At 33.2% G+C, this 25,538-nt stretch overlaps 2 long non-coding RNA genes across 2 annotated transcripts; one reads left to right on the top strand and one right to left on the bottom strand.

The window, feature by feature from the left end:
- Window positions 1–364: 364 nt before the first annotated feature.
- Window positions 365–2,752, bottom strand: LOC127873000 (uncharacterized). The gene is made up of 3 exons (XR_008045885.1): window positions 2,616–2,752; window positions 2,159–2,296; window positions 365–493 (listed from the first exon to the last, which is right to left on the bottom strand). It is a non-coding gene; the product is annotated as an uncharacterized LOC127873000 (long non-coding RNA).
- Window positions 2,753–16,475: 13,723 nt separating this feature from the next.
- On the top strand, window positions 16,476–19,227 carry LOC127875268 (uncharacterized). The gene is made up of 3 exons (XR_008047343.1): window positions 16,476–16,706; window positions 16,979–17,072; window positions 18,349–19,227. It is a non-coding gene; the product is annotated as an uncharacterized LOC127875268 (long non-coding RNA).
- The last annotated feature ends 6,311 nt before the right edge of the window (window positions 19,228–25,538 follow it).

Raw genomic sequence — 25,538 nt, 5'->3', positions numbered from 1 at the left:
TGGCATGCATGTGTACTCATGGAGCTGCACATTTTGAGTGGTGAAAGGACAAGGTCAAGGTCATCGTTCAAGGTCAAATGTTAAATTTATGGTGTCTGTCCGTCCGAAAACTTTAACATTGGCCATAACTTTTTCAATATTGAAGATAGCAACTTGATATTTTGCATGCATGTGTATCTTATGGAGCTGAACATTTTGAGTGGTGAAAGGTGAAGGCGAAGGTCATCCTTCAAGGTCAAATGTCAAATATATGGCGTCTGTCCGTCTGAAAACTTTAACATTGGCCATAACTGTATCATATTCATTGTATCATGTATCTCGACAGAATATTTAACGAAACAAAACAACACTGCTCATTTCTTACCGCGTGAGCATTGCGATCCCAAAAAACCAGGTCTGCACAAACATGATCCATCTACTTTATTGCACATATTCACACAGTTTGAACTACACGTCTGGTTGCAGTTCTGTCCAAATCGGTATGCGTCGCATTCTGTATTGTACGTATACAACATTGTTATTTGTTTACTTTTGTTAAATTTTATTTGTTATATTTCGGTAGATTATTGATTTGAATTCAAGCCTGATCAGAAAGCTGTATATTTTAACTAGTGCCTTTACACCGTCCTTTAATAAATTTTAAAGGGTTAAAACAGGAAAATTTAGCGAATAATTTCGTTAACAGGTCAAAGAACTCGTACGTGATTGAACCGTTTAACAGCGAAAATCAGAGACAATGTTTAATGTTAATTTTAACCTCATAAAAAAGTGAATTATCGGTGTTAAATCGACCATATTTCCATATTAACCACATGAAACATCAATGAATGACAAGTTACGATCAACATATGTTTTTCTATAGCAACGTATGCTTTCTTTACAGTAATTTAGGTATAAAACTATTCGTTGAAAAGGTTTTGATAATTACTTTATAGTCATATGTCACGCAAAACGCATTCGCATGCAATCAGTTAATCTTGCGCAGTAATTTGGGGAGAGGGTTCTTTAGCAAAAAGTTCTTAAGGTCTAAGTTAATGTTTTTACAAAAACTATTATAGCTTTTGCGGCAGTGGATATGCACAATTAAAACAAACAGGGTGCATAAATATATTTAAAAAGTACTTCGATGATTGAAAAATAAAAATACAAAAAAATATTATTTTTATCATTTATTTTTGTATTATTATTTAAATATCAAGCGATAAATAATTGACTTTATTTGATTATTGTCGAAATCTTGAGACTGCACGCAAGTTGTGTGGCATAATTTATATTTGAATCATCATCTGTGACATTACAATTTTAAACCGTACTCGTTTGATTAGTATTCTAATTTAGAAGAAAAGCGTGCACGCATACATGTACCGTTCGTTTTGCAAAATGTTTCGTCAAATATTGACCATAGATGATCGCTTATACCGGTGCAAAAAACAACATAAGTTAATTTGTTATGGATAACATGCATGTCGACAGAAAGACAGAACAAGAATATGTGTATATACATGTGCGTAACAACTGATTCCTCAATGCGAGGACTATGATGATTTGTATTTTTTTTTTTAAATACTTTTGTCAATTATTTGTCATTTGATATGCAAGAGCTAAACCTGTGCGTATATTAGTTGTTTGTCGTAATTTTCTTTAATCTTTTTGACGCTGTTTTGTTCGTGTGTTTTATAATAGTAGTGTAATTGTATTTCAACAGAAGGGCTGATCCAAATACCTGGAGCTGGAAATCTGGACGGAAGGTAGAACTTGTGTTGCTTTAAGGGTTGAGTTTAATGTGGTTAATTGCGGTGAAGAATGTGGATTTTATCATAACAATCATTATCATCATATGTTTTGTTTTTGGAAATTATTCGAGTGTTTAACAAGTGTTTATGTCATATAAATAGTTAGTATATTATCCAGTAACGGCATCAAGGTCCAATCTTTGCAATCGGTCCTGTCCACTAACAAATTTGTCTTCACAGAATCATACATTGTTAAGCGTGGCTGCCAATGTTTTATAACACGTGTTGATATCGTAATCTTAAGTGTGTTTAGTGTGGATCTGTTTTGACGTTGTCCAAAAAATAATGTTTACATGGTTGAAACATATGGATAATAAAATCTGGAAAAATATTTACCTTTATGTTCATACAGTATATGCTTTTACCTTCAGAACAATATGGATTTTTGTATCCGCTAGCGCATCCATCCTTGCATGTCCCGAATATCGGGTTGCACGTGTAACCATTGTTGCAATGTCCACATCTGTTTTGGCACGATTCACCCCACCTCAATGAAGGACATTCTACAATTGACAATACAGCAACAGTGTTATTAATTTAAAGTACGATTACTTCGAAGTTTAATTGTTTTTATGTAATGGTCAAAGTGTGTATTTTTTTAATTCTAATCAGCATGGACTTACACGTACATGTAATTTGTTGTTGCAAAATCCTACTAATAAGATATTTGTGTTCACATTATCTATAAAATTACAATTTATTAATATGCGAATAGGCTTTTTCCGAGGTTTATATAATGAAGTCCCATGTATGCGTCATAAAATTTTATTCAATAGCATGTAAAAATATTTGTATGAGATGCATAAAAACAAATGCCTTTACCTCCAAATACATACACCTCGCACATCCCTATAGTGTAAAGGCTTTTTACGCGGATGTATCTAGCCACGGACGATGTAATAATCGAATACGGGTATTCCCATGTGTCGTTATAACGTATGGTGAACCAATCTCCATCGAGTTTCCCATGTATTGCTGGATAAGATAATGGAGCTGAAAAGAAAAACTTATGGACAGACAGACATACAGGCAGGCAGGCGGGCTTGTGGGCGGGCGGGCGGCTCGGTCGGACGGACGGACGGACAGACAATTAATTTTATATATTTCTAGTTGTTGACATGTAGCGTAAAATTTAAAGAACAATGCGGAAACAGCTAAGTCATATACATGATGTTAATCTAGCGGATATACAAACATACATCCGCAGTTTTCGAGTTTGTTTTTCCAAATGGCCTAAATATTATAATTATCATGCTGGAGCTGAGCGCTTTTTAATTACAATAATATATATATATACATTAACAAGTTAACGATTCTTATGTTAGCAACGCTTTTAATGCAATTATGATCGTTGAAATGATTCATTGTGGTTAGAAGCACAATTTTGTGTTCCTCAACACACAAAAGAAAAAATACATTGTATAGATGTCTGTATCCGGATGAAATAAATGTGTGCTTCAAAGCCGAAATCCACCTGCCACCACGGGTCTGATGCTTGCACAGTGGTGCACGTTTGCACATTCCCGTCGACTGCAGAAGAGGTGTCAAAGGCCGAACTCGAGCTGCTCTTCTTCTTGAAAGCTAAGTTACGGCCTTAAAATAAAAGAAAGATATTAATTCTATGGATTAATTATGTAATCGCATGTGTCTATTTCGTGGATACCCATAATATACATGATCTGAGGTTGTCCCTAGCTCAATAAAAAGTATGTTATTTTTTAGAATTTAAAATTATTCTTAATAGGCTATACATTTAACACACTTGCCTTGACTTATCCTGATATCACACAGTACGAGCTGTGTGGACTTGTCCCTCAGTTCCACTCTCAGTGAGTTTCCCACCAGAGTTCTGTTACATCTCAATGTCATTGTCGCATTGGTGATAACGCTGCCATCATGCCTATAGCAGAGCTGGCGACCAGCAGGTATGTAGTTTCTACATGTAGTGTTCGTGCATTTCATACTTTGGGGATAATTTTCAATGTAGACCTTGAACCATCTAAAATCGTCTGAAATGCAATAAGTAAGCTTAACAAAAACTTTTGGGCAAAAAAGCAATCAGAAATATAGTAATTTTAATCCGCAAAACATATCGTCAGGGTTATTTTAAAGCCACACACCTTGAAATGAAAATAAATTTAAGCCACACACCTTGAAATGAAAATAAATTTAAGTATAAATAAGAAACATATTTTATCTATGCCAATTAGAATTATATCTGGTGGTTACAAGGTAGAAATCAGTCTTTTTGCGCTTTAAAACTTAAAAATAATCGCGTTTGTTGAAATGGACGTATACGTCTATAGAAACGCTACTTTCGGTTTTAAAAGCGGTACCGTTTGTAAAATAATAAATAACTTGCTAACTAGGCTTTATATTTAATTGTATTTATGCCAATTTGAATAAATCTGGTGTTAACAAGATAGAAATCCGTCTTTTTTGCGCTTTAAAACTTAAAAATAATCGCGTTTGTCGACATGGTCGTATACGTATAGAAATCCTACTTTCGGTTTTAAAATTAAAAAAAAACTTGCTAACTAGGATTTAATGACCATTTTGCACACTTTCAAACTGCATCTATATGTATTGATTAACATGTATTTCATTTCAAGGTGTGTGGCTTTAAAGGATAACAAGTCCTCTGAAAAAAGAATTGCCTAGTATTTGTTATTATAATAATTATCTTAAAATTAGAGTTATTATTATTTTTATTACTTGCATTGTTATTATGAATAATTTGATGATGATGATGATGATGATGATGATGATGATTATTATTATTATTATTATTATTTTTATAATTATTATTATTAGTATTATTATTATTATTATTATTATTATTATTATTATGTAAAGAACTTTCTAAACTAATGCATCGCAATACAATGTACATATCGCATCACATTGATAATTTGTGTATGAAAAAAACAATATTTAGAACGCGCTATATCTTAAATGTTTTCAAGTACGTATCGTGTTTCTGAAAAAACAATGCTTAAACAATTGATAATAAGTGTATCTTTGCAAACCTATATTCGCCTGATTTAATTTCAACTGAATCTCAGTTCCTTCTGAAAAAGTCATACTTTGTTGATAGAAGATAATCCAATAGGGATCGATGGATCTCAAGTTTCCAGCCGCTGCGGTGTTTGTGTAGCTGCATGTTGCAACATTTCCATCGTTGGCTTGTACGGAGTATTGTGGATGATTCTGGTTGTCAATATGCCGTGACAACACGTTCAGTGCAGTGTCATCTAATATGAAGTATTAAATATATGAAATTGAGTAAATATAGTAAAAAGTCCAATCAGTAACGCTATTTTAGATTAATAGCATTTGATTTTTTTTTTAATTTGTACAGCACATTAAAAATCTCAAACATACATTAATCTTTTACAGTTTTCAATATATGTTCGTTTTAGTTTGCCATAAAAAAGAAATATCTATTTCTCAGATTAACTTAATGTAAACATTCAAAAAATCTGTATTTTTAAACGTATTTATATTCTTTATAATATTGGACGAAAATTCATTTCGGTTGCTGGTCCGATACTGCGTTAACTTAGGCTATTACAGGAAAGCCGCGGCAAATACGAGATTCGACCAGTCAAAATTCAGAAATAGCTCGGCAAATACGAGTAAACCTTTTCTGAAAAACATTTTTTAAACGATACATAGTTGTAAACTTCGTAGTTGTAATTAACAGCTTACTTTTAAAACACCAAATATTTTTTAAATATTTTAGCGAGTGTATCCCGATCACGAATAGGCCTTGCGAAATTCTTACGACAACGATGCCGAAAACATAGAGTTGCAGATCTGCTTCCTTTGAAATATCTATAGTATAATTATATAATTAATGACAGGAATATTTAATTATTCTTGGGCATTTGAATTAAAATTTGACTGCTAACCAGGTATAGTAATCTTCATACTAACCAAAAAAGCAATCAGTAAAACTAATGAAACTCTCTTTTTTTATTCTATTTAGCATTTATTATGTAATCGTTGTAATTATTATGTAATTTTCAAAGAAAGTTATCAGAATAATCATCAAGTCGCCGTGGTGTAGTGGATATGGTGTCCGGCTAGCGACCGGGAGGTCACGGGTTCGAGGCCCACGATGGGAGCGTTCTTTTGATCTCCCCCAGAGACACCAAGTACTTGTTCTAGGCACAGGAAACGGACTCGAGAGCGTTTCGAATAAGCCTTAGGCTTTCTATGCAATCGAGCTAAAATAAATAGGTTTAAACTCCTCAGTATTGAGCTGCAAGCGGTTGAAAAATAACCCTTTTTAAGACGGTTATTGATGCTAAATAATTGTTTTATGCTATTTACACAGTGAAAAGCGGGTTAATAATCCCATGCCAAACACACCCAAGTATGCAACATACCCTCTGAAGAAAATGACAGTAAGACCGGATTGTCACCGGCAAAGCCACAAAAATATGCGTATACCAACCCAACGAATTTCAAAGCGTTGCTAAGTAGTATTCACATACAATACAGTTTGATCACGTTGAAATACTCTCACGTGAAACATACAGGGCGAATTACCGGTACTTCGTTCGGAAGTTACACTTGCTTTTCTAATAATTTATAGAACAAAAATCTAAACACTATTAAAACTCGTGCGCTTAATTGATGGTCATATATAAATAATTTACAGTATTGGCATCCAGTTCCGAACCAACTTCCATCACAGCCGTTGGGGCATTCGCCATCGGTTTCATTACACTGTAGACCTCCAGCACAATGGCAGATATACTGGCATGTTGAACCGAACATGAACTGCCCATGCTCTGATGTACACGAATCTGAATATGAAACACGATTGATTCCATTACTGCGCGTCATGAAGAACATAGCTCTGCATTGTGCTCATGTATACAAATTGTAATTTGAGTCGTGTACGGCTTTCAAACTTGTATAGCTCCTGACATAGTTGTATACACTTAACAGATTGACATGAGTCTGTTGACTCTATTATGAAAGTGTTAGCAGTGCTCCAGCTAGGCCTAAATCGAAGGGCGCCGCGCCCTGCCCTCCCGAACCTCCGCCCTGCCCCCCCGAACCCCCGCCCTGCCCCCCCCCCCCATCAAAAAAAAAAAGATTTTTTTTTTTTTTTTTTTTTTTTTACATATGATAATTCAATAATCTCTTATTTCATTGTAATTATTTTAATCCTCATTGTAGACATTATATTTGAATGGTTTAATAATAATTGGAATAATACAATTATTTATAACATATAAATTAACATGCAATAGGAAGCATTCCAGAAACACCCGCGCGCTCGAACGTGCCCTTTTCACAAAATACTGCGCATCGAAAGTGCCCTTTTGACAATATACTGCGCGTCGAAAGTGCCCTTTTGACAAAAAAGCGCCCCTGCCCTTTTCAAATCCTAGCTGGAGCACTGTGTTAGTTCTTATCGATCAGGGTCGACACGTGGAATGGTTTGCTCGTTTTCTCTCTTTACATACGGACACCACGTGCACAACACAATACGTGTTTTAAAGCACGGCGCTGCCAAAATGAGCAAAGGGGATCGCAGACGACTTTTCGGAATGCTCGATGATCGCCTTTAGCTCATGCGTCCGATGGGCAGGTTAATAACCAGTGCACTTAAATTCATAGTTTATTGTACGATTAGCAGGGTATTCAAAATGTAAAATACTACTGTATTAAATATCGTTATTTAAGTTTTCATAACATCGCGCACTGCGAATCTGTATTTCAACAGATTTGTGTGTAAGATAACTTCGACTATATGTCACAGTCATGATGCCCTAATACGATATTACTTAAGTAACACTTAACGATATGCATTCTTATCATTTACAAGTAATCGTAACAGATACATATCATACATACGGTAAAGATACACGATGTTGTGCTAAGATCACAGAAAAATTCGTATACGACACGCTCTTATTTGTAATTGCATCATGTATTTTGTATTGGTGTGCTGTTTGGTTCGAAAGTTCCCAACAAGACAACACGCTTGACTTACATGTATACACGCGAGAACGACAAAATTCGACAATACCATAATTGTCGCATGTGCACCCTTTATTAGTTCTGCTGAGTTAATATGTCGCTCTTCGTTCTGGCGTCTTGAAAAATCCGCCACCATAGTTTTATTTGTTTCCAAAAATGTACTAGGAAGCTCTATGAGTAAAACATTTTGCTTCAAATATCGTTATTATTAAGAATTATACAAAAACACACTATAAACAAATGGCAGCTCTGCCCTTTTCATGTGTGTTTGTCGATTGATGATTTACCTTTTAGGACATAACATGCAATCAAGAGAAAGTGATAAGAACGCGCATTAAGCTATTCGAATGTTAATTTACCGCGATTCCATTCCATAAATAGCATAGTATGAAACATAAAAGCGACTAATCCACTCGCCTCATTTAAAAATCTGTGTTCAATCCCCGCGCACAGGTTCTATTAGTTACGAACACAGCGTTTATTCTATTATTGTCATTGTATCAATCCACCTAATTATGATCGATATAAATAGCCTTTTACCCAATGTTTATACCGACATTGACGGTATGACACCTCATGGAATAAACAAGCATGTATCCCACCTTGTTGAATATACCTGTCGCGTGCACGGACTACTTTTTACTTTACCACTGAATGATTTTTCATACGAAATCACTTAAGTAGAGTCGAGAAAACTTTAGCTTTAAAATTAAACGACCTTCAATCTTTAGATTTAGTCAATGGACATAATTTTTCGCCATCCGTATAATGAATCAGCTGATTGATGGCGTCATAAAATGACATACTTATTGCGTCATTTTCCAAAAATATGTGATGTCATCTTTTGGTGTACACGTAACTAGTATTTGTTTGTTTGAAAGTGTTAGTATATGTATAGACAAGAATTGAAATCAGGTTAAAAACACTCTGCCGCAACTAATCGTATGAAATTTGGCTTACTGCCAGCTTGAAGGATTCAAGCGTTGGCAGAAGGACAATTTCTGAAGGGAGGTTGTTCCATAGTATGACAGTGCTGGAAAAAGGGAGAATTTATAATAGTTAGCAACTGTGTGAATCTGCCTATAAGCTTAAGGATGTGTATGGCGAGTCAATCTCCTGGGTTTTTCATTATAAGTAGGGACGGGGACAGCTACTAAACAGTGGACAATTTTGTAAAATACTATTTTAGCATCAGTCCGTCTGTTCTCTAGAGATCTTATACAGAATGACTGTTGCATGTCTGAGACACTATCATAAGTGGAAAAGTTGTTATGTATCCATCTGATTGCTCATTTCTGAACCATTTCAATTTTATGGATGTTTTGTTTAGTGTATTGCGACCAGACTGAAGACGAGTATTCTACTTGAGGCCTGACAAGAGTGTTATAGGCAGTTTCTTTTACTTTTTTTTGTTTGGATCTTACGTTTAAGGCAACCAATTGTTCTATTTGCTGTCGTACCTATTCTATTAATGTGAGTGTTGAAAGAAAGGTCTTCGGATAAGTCTACTCCTAAGTATTTTGCACTTGGTACGGTTTCAAGGATATGGCCATGTAATATATAATCATGTTTCATTTTATGTTTGTTTCGAGTTATATTAAGGACTTGGCATTTAATGGGGTTTAACTGCATTTCCCATTTGGTTTCCCATTGTTCTAAGGTATTAACATCATGCTGTAATTGGTTGCAATCATTTAGGTTGTTGATCGTGAGGTACACAGCAATGTCATCAGCGAAGAGACGGACTTGAGATAATACATGAACTGCTAGGTTGTTTGTGTAGAGGAGAAATAAGAGGGAGCCTAGGACAGAGCCTTGGGGCACACCAGATGTCACTGGAACTTCATCAGATTTCTCGCCCTCCAGAACGACAACTTGAGTTCGATCTATTATGAAAGAACAGATCCAGTCAAGAGTACAGGCTCTGATACTATGTTCGTGAAGTTTATAGAGAAGTTTGGAATTGCTGACTTTATCAAACGCCTTGATAAAGTCCAGAAGAATAAGATCTGACTGCTGGCCTGCAACAAGGGTTCTCGCAAGGTCATCTACCGGTTGGATGAGTTGCGTTCTGCATGGACGGCGCTCCCTAAAGCCATGTTGGAGATCATATAATATGTTGTATCTGGTAAAATGAGCAGAGATGTTAGATGTATAAAATGTTTAGTACGTTTACAAAGAATACAAGTCAGAGTTATAGGCCGGTAGTTTGATGGGTCACTCTGGGGTTCGTTTTTATAGAGGAGGGCCACATTTCCCTTTTTCCAGTCAGATTGTAAGGTACCAGAATTTATAGACGTTTGGAGAAGAATTTGAACATATTCAACATAGCAACATTGCAACATAAACATCTCTGTATTCAACGCTAATCTAGTATTCTCTATTTATTACTCTAACTCTGACTTAGGTTTGTTAAGTATTTAGTAATGTTGAATACTGGAAAGTATTTTCCCTTCAGTATTATCGAAAACTTTCTTAACATGAAAAAATACAACAAATACCAGAAAATAAAATTAACAAGCAATTATATCAAATGCACTAGAGCGGAAAGTCCCAATAATAATGTAGTTATGTTTAAATTTAAATAAGCTCCTATGATACATAAACAACTTGCCGGTATTCCCCGAACTTTTTCAGATTGATGTGTCAAGGTGATAGAACAGGCTTTCGCGTTTTAATGGTAGTTAAATGCCTATGTCGGCAAAAAAGTGTTTGCTCAGTTATCGATGAAAAGCGTTCCAAACGCTTTGTAATTTGTACGATGTCGATTGATGATTATCAGTCAACGAACACGTATTTGTTAATGTTTCTTTATCAGGACTGGTATTTTATTCTTTGAATATATAACATTTGTTTATGAATGTATGACATTTTTCAATATATGAATACCCTTTCAATAATAATGTTCTGGCTGCCTTTTTATAATATTATTAATTATTTTGGAGTATGTTGTAAATGTATCTTGTAAATCTAGTATTCAAAATCTGTATTCCATTCGAAATAATAGTTTTTTGGCAAATGACAGAAAGTTTTTTATCAATATAACGCTTTTTTGCACGAAATAGAAATAGAATCCGTTCACCTTCAATTGAATAGTGTGAATAATATGTAATTAAACATGTTTTATGGACTATGCCTTTAAAAGAGGAAGAATAACAAAACCATTTAGTATTGATGGACTCGTAAGAGGAAATAAACAAATGGAAATAATATTACATGCATACATCCACGGCAGCGCTACAACAAACACGCCGAAGACAAGTCCATGTTGCATCATTTTCATTACGACTGTACATCATCCGAAAACCGCCAAAAAAGTAGCGGCGAAATGCTACGTATTTCTTAACACGTATTTACTCTCTTGTACGTTGTCAATTTAAACTGGTCGTATAACTGTAGCTATTACAGAGCTCTCTACAAGTTCGTACGGATTGTGCATGCTTCAGTAAGTTTAGCTATTTACATTTGTTTAAGACTGTATATCGCATGAATTCTTCATAACTTTTTAAGGACCTTTTCACGTTTCGGTAAATTGACAAAATTAAAAAAAAATCGGATTCGAAATTTTTTTGTAGGAAACAGTAATACTGACAATTTACCTTGCTCTAAAATATCCATTATATGCATCTTTTAACGATTTAAAAACCTGAAAATTATAAAGCGTTACAACGCGAAACGATTGAATAATTTGGAGAGTTTTGTGGCCGAGTGGTCTAAGCGATAAACTTTTACTCCAGCGGTCAGTGGTTCGAGCCCTGTTGAGGGTTACTTTTTTATTTTTTAAATTTTATTCTTGATTTGTTTACTGGTGCTTTTTAGATCAAATGTTTACATTTATCAATATACATCATTTAATGACAAACTTCAATACATGCCAAAATCTGTGAAAAGGCCCCTTTAAGATATTCAACGAAAGAGGTTCTCTTGATGTTATCAAACTACTGTATGTATGTAATGGTTTGTTTTTGTAAGAATGTGTCATTGCCTCGGTGGAATATATACATATACATATAGGATATTGTCATATCATACCATATTTTATTAAACGAGTTCAGGACTTTGGTAGTAAGCGAGCCTTTGGCGAGCTTACTTACGAATTTCCTGCACGAGTTTAATAAAATATGGTATGAAATGACAACGAATGTCAGATCTTTTTTATCACATGCTTTTAAATGAGAAAATTGAATAAATACTTCAGCAAACATAATGATAAATCCCGAATGTTGTTTACATTTCGTGACGTCATTTGACGTTCAACTTCATTTCAGCAAAATAACAAAATGCGATTGGTCAATCGAAGGGAAATAAGCCAATGAAAACGATTAAAAAGTATATTACACATGTACAAGATAAAAATATTCGTAATGGTTATATTACATGGAAAACAGGGTATGGCATGAAATAAAATGGATATCTGCCTAGCTCACCATAAACTGTAGAGTTACATGTGTTTATTTTCACATTTAACAATCTCTTGCAAAATTTTAAATGAATGCGTTTGATCTCTTTTGATTTATTAAAACTTCATATTTCAGAGGCATAACAACAAATAGATCCAACAAAAGAATCAAACAACTGACAAAATAATTTCGGCTTAAGATCATACTGTTTACATTTATAAAGTAAAATAGCCTTAAGGTGTTTTCCAACCAAATGTTCTTGATTTACAGTGAAATTACCAGTGTAATTTAAAACATTGCACACACAAATCGAAACGACAAGGCGAACATGACCTACCCGTTGCGGACTTGAGATTCTGACCGACCCGTCATAGATAAGTGATTATGTTTTTCTTTAAAACTAGTAACAAGTATCGATAGAACTATGCAATGTATATGGCGAAAATATACTTTAATTTCGTGTATTCAATTTTTAGAAAATAAAAACTAACACATCTGAAATGTTATTGAGTTACTGAATTTCTCCATCTGACTGTGCACACGGTTAAAAAATGTGTTTCGCAACAAACATTTTAATCATGTTAAACTTGTCATGTAGATTTTTAGCTTTAACAACTAAAATTGCGTAGAGAAAGCTTAGAAGTACACCGCAAAAAGTGGATCAGAAGTAATGTCATCACCCTGAAAGCAGCGCTCAATGAGTCACCATCTCAAGAACAGTTACGAGTGTTTCCGCGTAAAATGAATCCCCTTATTCCAAAACAATTCAGAACAAAAATCCTTTTCAACTATATTAAATTGATAATAATAAGTATAACTGCTACTATATGGATATCGTTGTAAAATCAAACTATTATATCGATCTCGTGTACAAAATATAGCGTTTATTTTTCCAGCTAATCAAGTTATACATACAGAATGTAATCCATTACTTCATGCCAACAAAATGACGTGTGGTTAGTAGTAATGTGTTTCGTTTATTTATTAATAAAAAAATCGCCGATTTGTACAAAAACTATTTAACGTTATGTTTGAAATAACGATTGCATAACAGAGAGTCAGCTTCCCTATCAACAGTCGTATCTTCATTAGAAGTGTGTATGATGTTTGGCCTATAAACCGTGGTAACTATACTAGCTTCATAGCACAAACATAATGACTCTGTGACGTGTTTAGATATATATTAAGCTTTCAGCGTTCTTGTACATTAATCCGGAAATAACATACTGTATTCAGGAAGGTAACAATGAAAACCTATGTTACCGCTTCGTACAAAAGTTAATGCATCCATGTCGCTTACTTGTTATGTATCCCTGCTGTCCTTAACAGTTCAACGAATTTAACAAACCCTGTCGTTAAAGCATATAAATAGATATTTACAAAGCTGCGGTTGGCGACACATGCAGAGGTGTTACTCGAGCAATTGTGTTTTAAAGAAAAATGTAATTGATGTAACACTGAATGTTACCAATTGATGAAAACTTCAACTAGAATGGCTGTTTTATGTTAAGAATTTATTCTACGAAATTGTTGATTAATTTGGCATAGTCTAATAATTAAGTTTGGACATCATTTTTCGTTCTAAATTAAAAAAATACTTGTTGGAGAAACGTGTCTATAATTTACAAATCTGGTGTTGTTATTTCATGCCGTCATCCAGACTCAAATAGCGTGATGCATTAAATGTTGTGCGTGTGTTTGTACGGAAGTAAGTACGAACGTCCCATAAGATTATGTACTTTATTTCTATTCAGCTGCTGGAGGGTTTCCAGCTTAAACTTTCATAGCTGAATGACCTTAATGTGTGGATGATCATAAAGGAAGACATTTCGGCTGTATCAACATGTTGCACTATTATGTGTCCTTGTATTTTTCCCACATTAGCAGATATGCTTCAGATTGCAGCTGATTTTGTTTATACGATCCCGTTACGACTTCTGTTGTAATGGATTTTACTCCGACCTCAATAGCTGAAGTCATATAATACAAATACCAAATGTAAATCACTCAATCTTCATGTATCCACGCAAGCGAAACGACGAACACGCGCCAAAAGTATTTATGCTTTATTCAATTCATCGTTACTGTACATCCTTTCAAATAGTGTAAAAATGTATTTCGCAACATGGAAGTCGACATTAAATTCGTTTTGAAACCTTTGTTCTGGTCAATATAAGCTATTCGAGTTATTCATATACTTGCGGATTATGATTGCTCCGATAAACACGTCTATTGTAAATGTTTGAAAGGTCGATACTCGCTGTAATTCTACAACCCTTTAAAATAATTTATATTTGAGAGATATCTTTGTATAAGACATGTTGTCTCTTTTGCCTTAAGATTTTGTTATTTTTTCTTGAGTTGTTCATTTAAAATATCATAAAATCAAAAGATTAGTACTGTGTTTGCTTTTTAAATAAAAATAGTTATCGCTGATCTTATATTCATTAGGGGCATATATGCAATATATGCACGGGGGAAATCAAATAAAGCAATTAAAGAATACAATAAATAAACCATAAACACTTATACTAAGTTACAATCAGCTGCCTAAGCCGTCGACATGAACACAGCAAATGTCATTTCACATGAGCAAGCAGACATTAACACTCAAATGTATGCAATAAGGAAAAACAAGTTTGTTTAACACTTGATAGGACATGCATAAAGACACAAGAAAACAACACAGTAATTGTGTATGCCTGCAATAAAAGCAAAATATGTTTTGATCCCATCAAGAAAATGTCACTTGTTTGAAAATGTCACAACGTGTCGTTAGTGATAAACGTGAATCGCAAAAGTGAATGCATATGCTGCAGAAAAGGGTCCTATAAATACTGAATTTGAGTATTTTTTCAGCGGATATGCATATGAAAAAGAAAACGTCCATTCACAAATGTTTTTAATAGTATGACTAGTACAAGAAGAACTCGCTGTTTAAAATTAAAATGTGGTGCCGGAGTACCCGAAGGAAACCTTACCATCAACTTAACTGAAGTTAACTCATATGCTGCATGAACCCGGGTCACATTGGTGAGAAGAGAGTGTACCAACCACTAAGCTAGCCGGGCAGCCACAAAGATGGAACACAAGCCACTATTTGTCTAACAACGCAGTGCAATAAAATAAATAAGAAAGCTGTTATACCCCGATCCTTTACAAAGGCAGAGTGGTTGGTATTCATTTAACAACATAAACGCGTGTGTAAGTGTACTATTTAAATAGCACATTATTTAATGAATTAATTGGCGCGATTAATTACAACAAAAATTGGTGAAAGAAAATATTAGATACGTTTTCGCTTAAGAAAAGCGGCGATATGAACAACGCAATTTTGTGTTGTTTTTTACAAATACAGTCGCACAATATTCTTCTCCTGAATTTTGACATATTCGTGACAACAGTTGGTTATTTCTTGAAATTTTCTCATATATTATTAGGGAGTAAACCCAATTATTTATCAGAGAAGTAACTACCATCTTTATTTCATTGAACAAACTATTTCTTGTTTATTAAACAAAATATCCTGGCGTTCTCAAAATTAAAAAGCAAACAAAAAATATTAGCATCACTATAATCAGGAATAAAGTGATTAACCGCCTAAAGGAAAAAGATTATCGATTCAACCTTCAGACAAAATTAAAAACAATTTGTGAATAAGTACAAAATACAAATATTTTGTTGTAAAGTATAATTATCTAACTTTAAAAGAAGCTTAAGTACATGTTGCTTCATTCGCGGATGTATTTTGCTTGCTTAACCATGTGGCAGGTCAAATGGATGGTCGGTCTCAATAGTTGAATAAACACGGAATAGGAAGTACTGAATGTATATTAATCTTAAATAAACCAAACGTATATAAATCGTCATCAATAAAGATTATACAAATATTTGCCGTAACGTTGTGGTCAACAATAGAAATACACCCGCCAGCCAAAAATACCTGTAATTGTTGTTATAAAATTGCAAGACCGGGTTTTGACTTTTAACAGAGGTGATAAAATTTAACCGCGGATTCACTCATAAATATAACTGCGGTTATACCTTGTACATAAAGTCATATAATATGACAGTCGTAATAAAATTATAACAGTGGTTACATTTTTAAAGTTTTGTTTTATTCTAACTGGTGGTTTGTTCCGCTGATGAAAACGATTTTACTTAATAAAAACTTATCAATAGTTCAGTCATAATTTAATAACGAGTTCATAATTTTGTAAATGTTGGTACAAATTGTAACCGCAATTACATTTATAAATATAGCCGCTGCTATGATTTATTATCGCTAGTTCATTTGTATAACAATGGCTACATATATTTTTTAGCTTTTGCCAGTTTAGGGTCTTTGACCGAAACGGGTTGTCCATATAAATGGCTGTGTTCATGATCAATTCAAAAATATTTAAATTCTTCTTTTAAACTGCAACTCTTCATTCATTTATTTCAGCAAAATACAGATTGAGCGAAAAGACAAAGTGCGAACACCCAAAGATGTGCTCATTATTATCAGGTATGATATGACCATGTAAATAATTTAAAATTAACACCAAACTGAGAAACTTTGTACAGTTTTCAACCCATAACCTATAAGCGCCGTCACATCTTCTACTCAGGAGGAGTGCTGGATTGAAAGTAAAAGAAGATTTACAATCTGCATTTTTTACCTTATATGTGTTAAGCTTTTAAACAGTTTTTCCTGTGTAATAAAAAAAATATTATCTTATGCAAAGGATGTTAAAAACAGAGAATTATGTATTTAAAGAAATATGTATTATGTTACAGGATGGACAACAGTTTATGCTTTTGATAAAGCAGTCATGCCAAGGAAGAGATTAGCATGTAACCAGCAAAGTTCATCCTTGTCTTCAACACTATGGTGACAACAATTAATACATTATCGCTAGTTCATTTGTATAACAATGGCTACATATATTTTTTAGCTTTTGCCAGTTTAGGGTCTTTGACCGAAACGGTTTGTCCATATAAATGGCTGTGTTCATGATCAATTCAAAAATATTTAAATTCTTGTTTTAAACTGCAACTCTTCATTCATTTATTTCAGCAAAATACAGATTGAGCGAAAAGACAAAGTGCGAACACCCAAAGATGTGCTCATTATTATCAGGTATGATATGACCATGTAAATAATTTAAAATTAACACCAAACTGAGAAACTTTGTACAGTTTTCAACCCATAACCTATAAGCGCCGGCACATCTTCTACTCAGGAGGAGTGCTGGATTGAAAGTAAAAGAAGATTTACAATCTGCATTTTTTACCTTATATGTGTTAAGCTTTTAAACAGTTTTTCCTGTGTAATAAAAAAATATTATCTTATGCAAAGGATGTTAAAAACAGAGAATTATGTATTTAAAGAAATATGTATTATGTTACAGGATGGACAACAGTTTATGCTTTTGATAAAGCAGTCATGCCAAGGAAGAGATTAGCATGTAACCAGCAAAGTTCATCCTTGTCTTCAACACTATGGTGACAACAATTAATACATGTATGATTAAGTAATTAATAAGCATTATACTTTGTATTTTTTTTTAAATTTAGAACATTGACTATTTTCTGTTCTCTGTACATGTCTGACAGACATGGCGAAAGACCATCACAATTTACAGGCCAGACTGGCCTATGAGGAGAAATAATTTACAGGCCAGTTGTTAGTTTCACAGCCCTCAATTTTAAGTGTTTTATCTTGGAGGGACATTGCATAGTAAATTCAAAAAGGGAATGTTAACATGTGGTTGATTTATGAAAGGGTAAAAATAGTGTGAACAGCCTGATTTGAAGAAATAACTGTGTTTTTTCAGTTTGGGGAAAATATTTACACATATAAGTATACAAAATTAAATTTTAATGATGTATTAAAGACATATTTCAGAGGGAATTTTGTACAAAACAAGAATATTGTTATCTTGATGGTATAAATTTATTAATAATTTGTTATGCTATTTTCGCAAAGATTAATTTTAAAAAGAAAAATAACGATGAAGATTGACACATATTGCATGTTATATTGAATATAATTTCAATAAATTGTGGACATGTATGTTGTCTCCATTGTGTGATGTATTATTGATGTGTTTGTAGTAAGTTGCTTATAAGTAATCAGTTATTTATATATTTTTTTATCTTTGCAGATCTTCGAAAATGCATTTTGCCAATTTGCGTTTTGGTGAACCTGAGCTTACCAAGTTTACATCTTACTGTCAGTTTGGACATTGTGTAGATAATAATATGGACAATATATTGTGTTGTGATTGACTGTTTTTTTAACAGATTAAGTGTTTTATTCCAGACTTAACATGTCATTTTTCATCAAGGAATAAACAAAAATACAATTGTATTGATATGCATGAATTTGTAGTACAAAATATCAACAATGTGTATCTTATGTTGTTTTTTAACAGTCTGTCATCCATAAGCAATCATATTAAGCATGTTAAGTATGTTAAGGGAATATAATGTATACATTTTTGTTGTTTCTGCAAACTAAGTCAGATACATGAAAATCTGTTTTATGATCAATGATGAAAAACTCACTCATAGTGATCTCACTATAAAATATTCTGTCCAGTGTAATAAATAAATTGTATTGTATGCCTGGTATGTGTTCTAAAAATAAAATCACAAATACTGTTGATGTTCATATTGACATCAAGATATGTGATGTAAACATATGTAGTCATATTATGTATACATGTATATTGTTTTTACCGGTAGACAAAAATTACGAAGTGTAACGTTCAATCTATGATGATGTGTGCAATTAAATATGTCTTGCTTTGCATTGACCGTTCCAAGGCGGTGACCCCAGCTTTATTCATATTTTGTGTTTATGTTGGTTTGTATTGTGCTGTATTGTGCTGTTTTGTACTGTTTTGGCAATCGGTCACTTGCCTTAAATAAAGGACCAACTAATTGCTTTTAATGAGAATTCAATACTGCTCCAGCAGCTGGAGTTTCACTTCTTTATATTGCTGATTGCTAAAATTTTGTTTAAGTTAAAAATCGTGTTTTTGAACCTCTACATAATTTATTATGAAATGAGTGGATTGTTTTTTCTATCTACACTTATACTAAGTTTAATAATATATTAACTATATATATATTGTTGATAACACATAACATGTATATGCAATTGAAAATGTACTGTTTCCATAGTAACTGTGAAGTAACTAAATTAAATTTGTCTTATTAATTTTATCAATTGTTGAATAAACTAGAATTGCTAAATAAAAACAATGTCTTGCAGTATAGATGCACAACACAAATTGTATCATGAGCCGTTATTCATTTTAGTTTCAAATTTGTAGCTATACAAACTGTTCAATTTCTGAATACACACCTATTTCAAGAAAATGTGCAAACATTTTTTTTAATTATAAACATATTTATGATGTTCCATATCTGTCTAGGGCATTTTTTTTTATTTTGCAGTTATGTTTTTGTCTTAAATTCTTTAAAATAGTAATAAATATGAAAAAAGATCCTTTTTGTTTCCATGACAACCACGAATATTTATGACTTATTATACTACAATTAATTCTGTATTTTGTATTATGTTCATCGACATATGCGTATAATGGAGTTATTATCAGCACGAACTGATCAACATAACATGTACTGATACTTATTGAATTAAGACGTCATTTCATTCAAAATGGCACTATTTGGCGTTTATGACATGACACATAAAAATGACATAACTTCGTCATTTTTAGGAATTAAATGCTCAAATTTCAGATTTTGATTTGTCAGATGTAGCATTTTCATAATATATGCATAACTAAAAGTCATTTTTTGACCAGATGGGTCAAAATCTCGTTCCCAGCCACATATCTTAGTTAGAAGGTGATTTTTCAAGCGGTTCCGTAGCGTTATGGTTACAAGCTCGCTAAACATGTGCGAGGTCCAAGGTTCGAGCCCCAGTAGAATCACATTATTTTATTTGTGTTCTATGTTAACTTTTTGTTTTGATGTAGACATTCTAGTTTAAATAATATGCTATTTTATTGTAACCATTTTTTGTTTTTATTATGCCCATGAAATATATGTGTGAGAGGGTGAGGGTTCGTTAACACATAAAAACTTTTACAGTACATTTTTATTAAAATTAATGGATGCCGCGTGGTGACAACGTTCATTAAAATTTCTTACATCACTTAAATTTCTTATAAAAAATACACGTGTTTTTATATAACAAATAAATGCAAACAACACATCTATTATCCATGTTTTTTTGTTGTTGTTTATGGTTGTCTATCATAGGCCCTAAGTACTATCCCTACCACATATAGAGCGCGAAGCGCGACACGTTTTATTGATTGTAACAATGATTTGTGATAAAGGAAGCAGCCGCTTATCAAGGAGGAGCTGTTTCCCAGCAACCCGTTTTCCTAGAGTCAAGCAGTCCTCGCTTGTTGTTTTTTTTAGAACCACATATAGAGCGCGAAGCGCGACACGAATTACTATCCAGGTGGTATGGGCCCTTTGGTATGGACTTTTTAGGTGACACTATCAATGCGCATTTTGTGAGACGCAGCAGATTTTTAAAACCTACACAGTTCTGTTCCATTTATGAAAACTGCACACGGATGCCAGTAAAAAAAAGGAAACCAATGTAAATAAAAATAATTATTAAATATTTGGGGGTTACAACACAAAATCATAGATAATGGTAATTATGGGGTTATAACACAACATCATAGATAATGGTTATTTGAGGGTTATAACACAAAATCATAGATAATGGTTATACCAGTATCTTTTTCTATTTTGTTTAAAATAATCGGCCAATATATTAATATTTACAGTAGAAAAAAATCGTTCCATGTAACTTCATTGAGTGCCTTTTACACTGAAATTCCCGACGCCCTTTGATGCTTTGCATCAATACTTATCTTGTGGTAAAATTGATATCAAATTATGAACACAGGCCGTACATAATAGAACAATTAAATATCTATCTCCGAGCAGAGATTTGACTTATCCCGAGCACAGCTCTTATTCAATACCTTCCGTCGATAAAACCAATATAATTTTATCTTTTATGGCTTTAAGTAGTTTCCAGTTATTTTGATGCTAATAATTCCTTAAATCAGGCAAGATGTTTCGGAATAATGTACAACTGAGTATTAAAATACTTATTGTATTAACGTCTTAAAAATTAATATTACCCCATTTGAAACATCCGAAATAATTTTGCAATAGTCTGAAATTGCCTTGTGTTTGAAGAAGTCACACTCTTTTTAGGACTCGTACAAAGAAATAATATTCTGTGTGTATGATGTTTGGCCTGTTCTATTGTAAACCGTGGTAAATATACTAGCTTCATGTTTAGATATGTACTAAGCGTTGAGCGTTCTTGTACCTTAGTCCGGAAATAGGATACTTTATTCAGGCAGTTTGCAACGAGAACTTATGTTACCGCTTCGTTAAAGTGTTAAAGCATTCATATCGCTTTTTTATGTATCCATGATGTCCTTAACAGTTCAACGAATTTAACAAACCTGGCGTTAAAGCATATATATAAATATTAACAAAGCTTCAGTTGGCGACACATGCGGTAATCGAACTATTGTGTTTTAAAGAAAACTTTCGCCTAAAGTAATTGATGTAACACTGAATGTTACCAAATGAGGAAAACTTGAATTTACAATGGTTGTTTACTTTACATTTGAAAATGTATTCTACGAAATTGTTATTTAATTTGCCATAGTCTACTAATTATGTTTGGACATCATTTTTCGTTCTAGATAAAAATAGATGTTGCAGAAACGTGTCTATATTTTACAAATCTGGTGTTGTTTTTTAATGGTTCCAAATAGCGTTAGGCTTTAAGTGTGGTGCGTGTATTGTAGTGAAGAAATGTATATCGCAACAAGGAAGTCGACATAAAACTCTGATTGAAACCTTTGATCTGGTCAATATAAGCTATTCGAGTTATTCATGTACTTGCGGATTATGGTTGCTCCGATAGTCACAGCTATTGTAAATTTGTGAAAGGTCGTGACTCGCTGAAATTCTACATACCTTTAGAATATTTAATGATTGAGAGATATCTTTGTAAAATACATTTTTGCCCATTTTGCCAACTATTTTGTTTTCTGAGTTGTTCATCTAAAATACCATTAAATCACTTAAGGATATTACTGTGTTCGATTTGAACATCTTAAGTGTAATCATTGACTTATAGGGGAATATATGCGATATATGCACGGGGGAGATCAAATGGAGTAAATAAAGAATACAATAAATAAACCATATACACTAGTACTAAGTTACAATCAGCTGCCTAAGCCGTCGACATGAACACAGCAAATGTCATTTCGTATTAGCAAGCAGACATTAACACTAAAATGTACGCATTAAGAAAAAACAAGTTTGCTAAACACCTTATCGGGCATCCAAAAGGCACAGCAAAACAACACGGGGCTCGAATTGTGTTTGTCTGCAATAAAAGCAAACGATATTTTGATCCCATCAAGAAAAGGTAACTTGTTTGAAAATGTTACAACGTGTCGCTAGGAGTAGCAAACGTGAATCGCAAAAGGTAATGCATATGCTGCAGATAAACGTCTTATAAATACTGAATTGGAGTATTTTTTCTGCGGATAGGCATATGGAAAAAAACGTCCATTATACACAAATTTGTGTATAGTATAAATAGTACTAGAAAAACTCACTGTTTAAATGTAGTGGAAGCCGGAGTACCCGGAAGAAACCCCACCATCAACTTAACTCACATGCTGCATGAACCCGGGTCACATTGGTGAGAAGCGAGTGAACCAACCACTAAGCTAGCCGGGCAGCCACAAAGATGGACCACCAGTCATGCACTCTTTGTCTAACAACGCAGTGCCATAAAATTATTAAGAACGCTGTTATACCCCCGATTAATTGGTTTGATTAATTACAACAAAAATGGGTGAAAGAAAAGAGAAGATTCGTTTTCGCTTAAGAAAAGCGGCGGTATAAACCATTTATGCACGATGAACACGCATATTTGTTGCTTTTGTGTTTTTACAAATTCAATCGCACTATATTCTTCTCATGAATTTTGACATATTCGTGACAACAGTTGGTTATTTCTTAAAATTGTCCCATGTATAATTAGGGAGTAAACCCAATTATTTATCAGAGAAGTAACGACCATCTTTATTTGATTGAACGAACTATTTATTGTTTATTAAACAAAATATCCTGGCGGTTGTCAAAATTAAAAAGCAAACAAAAAATATTAGCATCACTATAATCAGGAATAAAGTGATTAACCGCCTATAAGAAAAAGATTATCAATTCAACCTTCAGACAAAATTAAAACCATATGTGAATTAGTACAAAATACAAATAGTTTTCTGTTAAGTATAATTATCTAAATTTAAAAGAAGCTTAAGTACATGTTGCTTCTTAGGCGGATGTATTTTGCTTGCTTAACCATGTGGCAGGTCAAATTGATGATCGGTCTAAATAGTTATATAAACACGGAATAGGAAGAACTAAATGTATAATAATCTTTCATAAACCAAACGTTTATAAATCGTCATCAATAAAGATTATACAAATATTTGCTCTAACGTTGTAGTCAACAGTTGAAATACACCGCCAGCCAAAAATACCTGCAATTGTTGTTATAAAATTGCAAGACCGGGTATTGATTTTTAACCGAGGTTATAAATTTTAAGGCGGATTCACTCATAAATATAACGGCGGTTACAGGTATACCTTGAACCTAAAGTCATATAATATGACAGTCATATTAAAATTATAACAGTGGTTACATTTTTAAAGTTGTGTATTATTCTAACTGGTGGTTTGTTCCGCTGATGAAAACTTTTTTACATAATAAAAACAAAAGTTCAGTCATAATTTAATAACGAGTTCATAATTGTGTAAATGTTGGTACAAATTGTAACCGCAATTACATTTATAAATATAACCGCTGCTATGATTTATTATCGCTATTTCATTTGTATAACAATGGCTACATATATATTTTAGCTTTTGCCAGTTTAGGGTCTTTTACCGAAACGGTTTGTCACACAAAAACGCGTTATTTACATATGATAGTCTTTGCAAAACGATTATCACGCGTAAGCGTCAATTTTATTCATATAAATATACGAAGGTATCGTATCCGATTTTTTTCTTCAAAAACGGGTGTTGTTAAATATCTGTAGTCCGTAGTCAAGTTGGTATTAAGTGAAATGCGCATCATTTGTCAGTTGATAATTTACGTTATAGAAAATTATTTGAAATAAAAAGGTGATGATCAAGTGGATAAAGCGATTCTAATGTAAATTTTCCGCGATTTCTCAAAGTTAACATTATGGTATGATTAATATCAAAATATGACATAGTAGCTGAACACATGCCGTACATAATAGAGCAATTAAGTATCTATCTCCGAGCAGAGATTTGACTTATCCCGAGCACAGCTCTAATTCAATACCTTCCGTCGATAAAACCAATATCATTTTATCGTTTATGGCTTTAAGTAGTTTCCAGTTATTTTGATGCTTATAATTCCTTGAATCAGGCAAGATATTTCGGAATAATGTACAACTGAGTATTAAAATACTTATTGTATTAACGTCTTAAAAATTAATATTACCCCATTTGAAACATCTGAAATAATTTTGCAATAGTCTGAAATTGCCTTGTGTTTGAAGAAGTCACACTCTTTTTAGGACTCGTACAAAGAAATAATATTCTGTGTAGGACTCTTCTGAAGAATTACCATATTAACTTGAAATAAACATATGTAAATAATATTACCTGCATACTTCCAAACCAGGGCAACAACACACAGACGCAAAAAAATTATGTTGATCATATCCATGACGACTCAACATCCATCGGCAAACGCCAAACACGTAGTGGCGGAATGCTTTATAAATGTTTCGCAACAAGGAAGTAGACATTAGTCTTCCTGTGAACTAGTTATTTTAAATGGGTCGTATACAGCTATAGTCATTACAGACATTAAAGCTATTCATGCGATTATTTAGGCCTTAGATAGCTTAGCAAGTGGATATTAGTTTTAAACCTTCAATTGTGTGATTTTAGCATACCTTTTTAAGATATATAGCGCTGAAGATATCTCTTACTGCTAATAGATACTTCATTGCGTCGTTCGTTTTGTGTTGCTTTTTTGTGTCTTAAGAAGTTAACCATATGTGTTGTTGTTGTTTTTTAAAACACTATCGGTAAAAATTGTTGGGACGACTTCATTTCATGAAGATTAACAAAAACAATTGTAATACATAGGTGAAAATGCAGCAATCAACCCAGTCAAGCTCCACTCATGCAATCAAATATATATGCT

Source organism: Dreissena polymorpha, chromosome 3 (genome assembly GCF_020536995.1).
Source record: "Dreissena polymorpha isolate Duluth1 chromosome 3, UMN_Dpol_1.0, whole genome shotgun sequence".
NCBI lineage: Eukaryota > Metazoa > Mollusca > Bivalvia > Myida > Dreissenidae > Dreissena > Dreissena polymorpha.
Note: the sequence above shows the minus strand (reverse complement) of the source record. Positions and strands in the feature narration are given on the sequence as shown.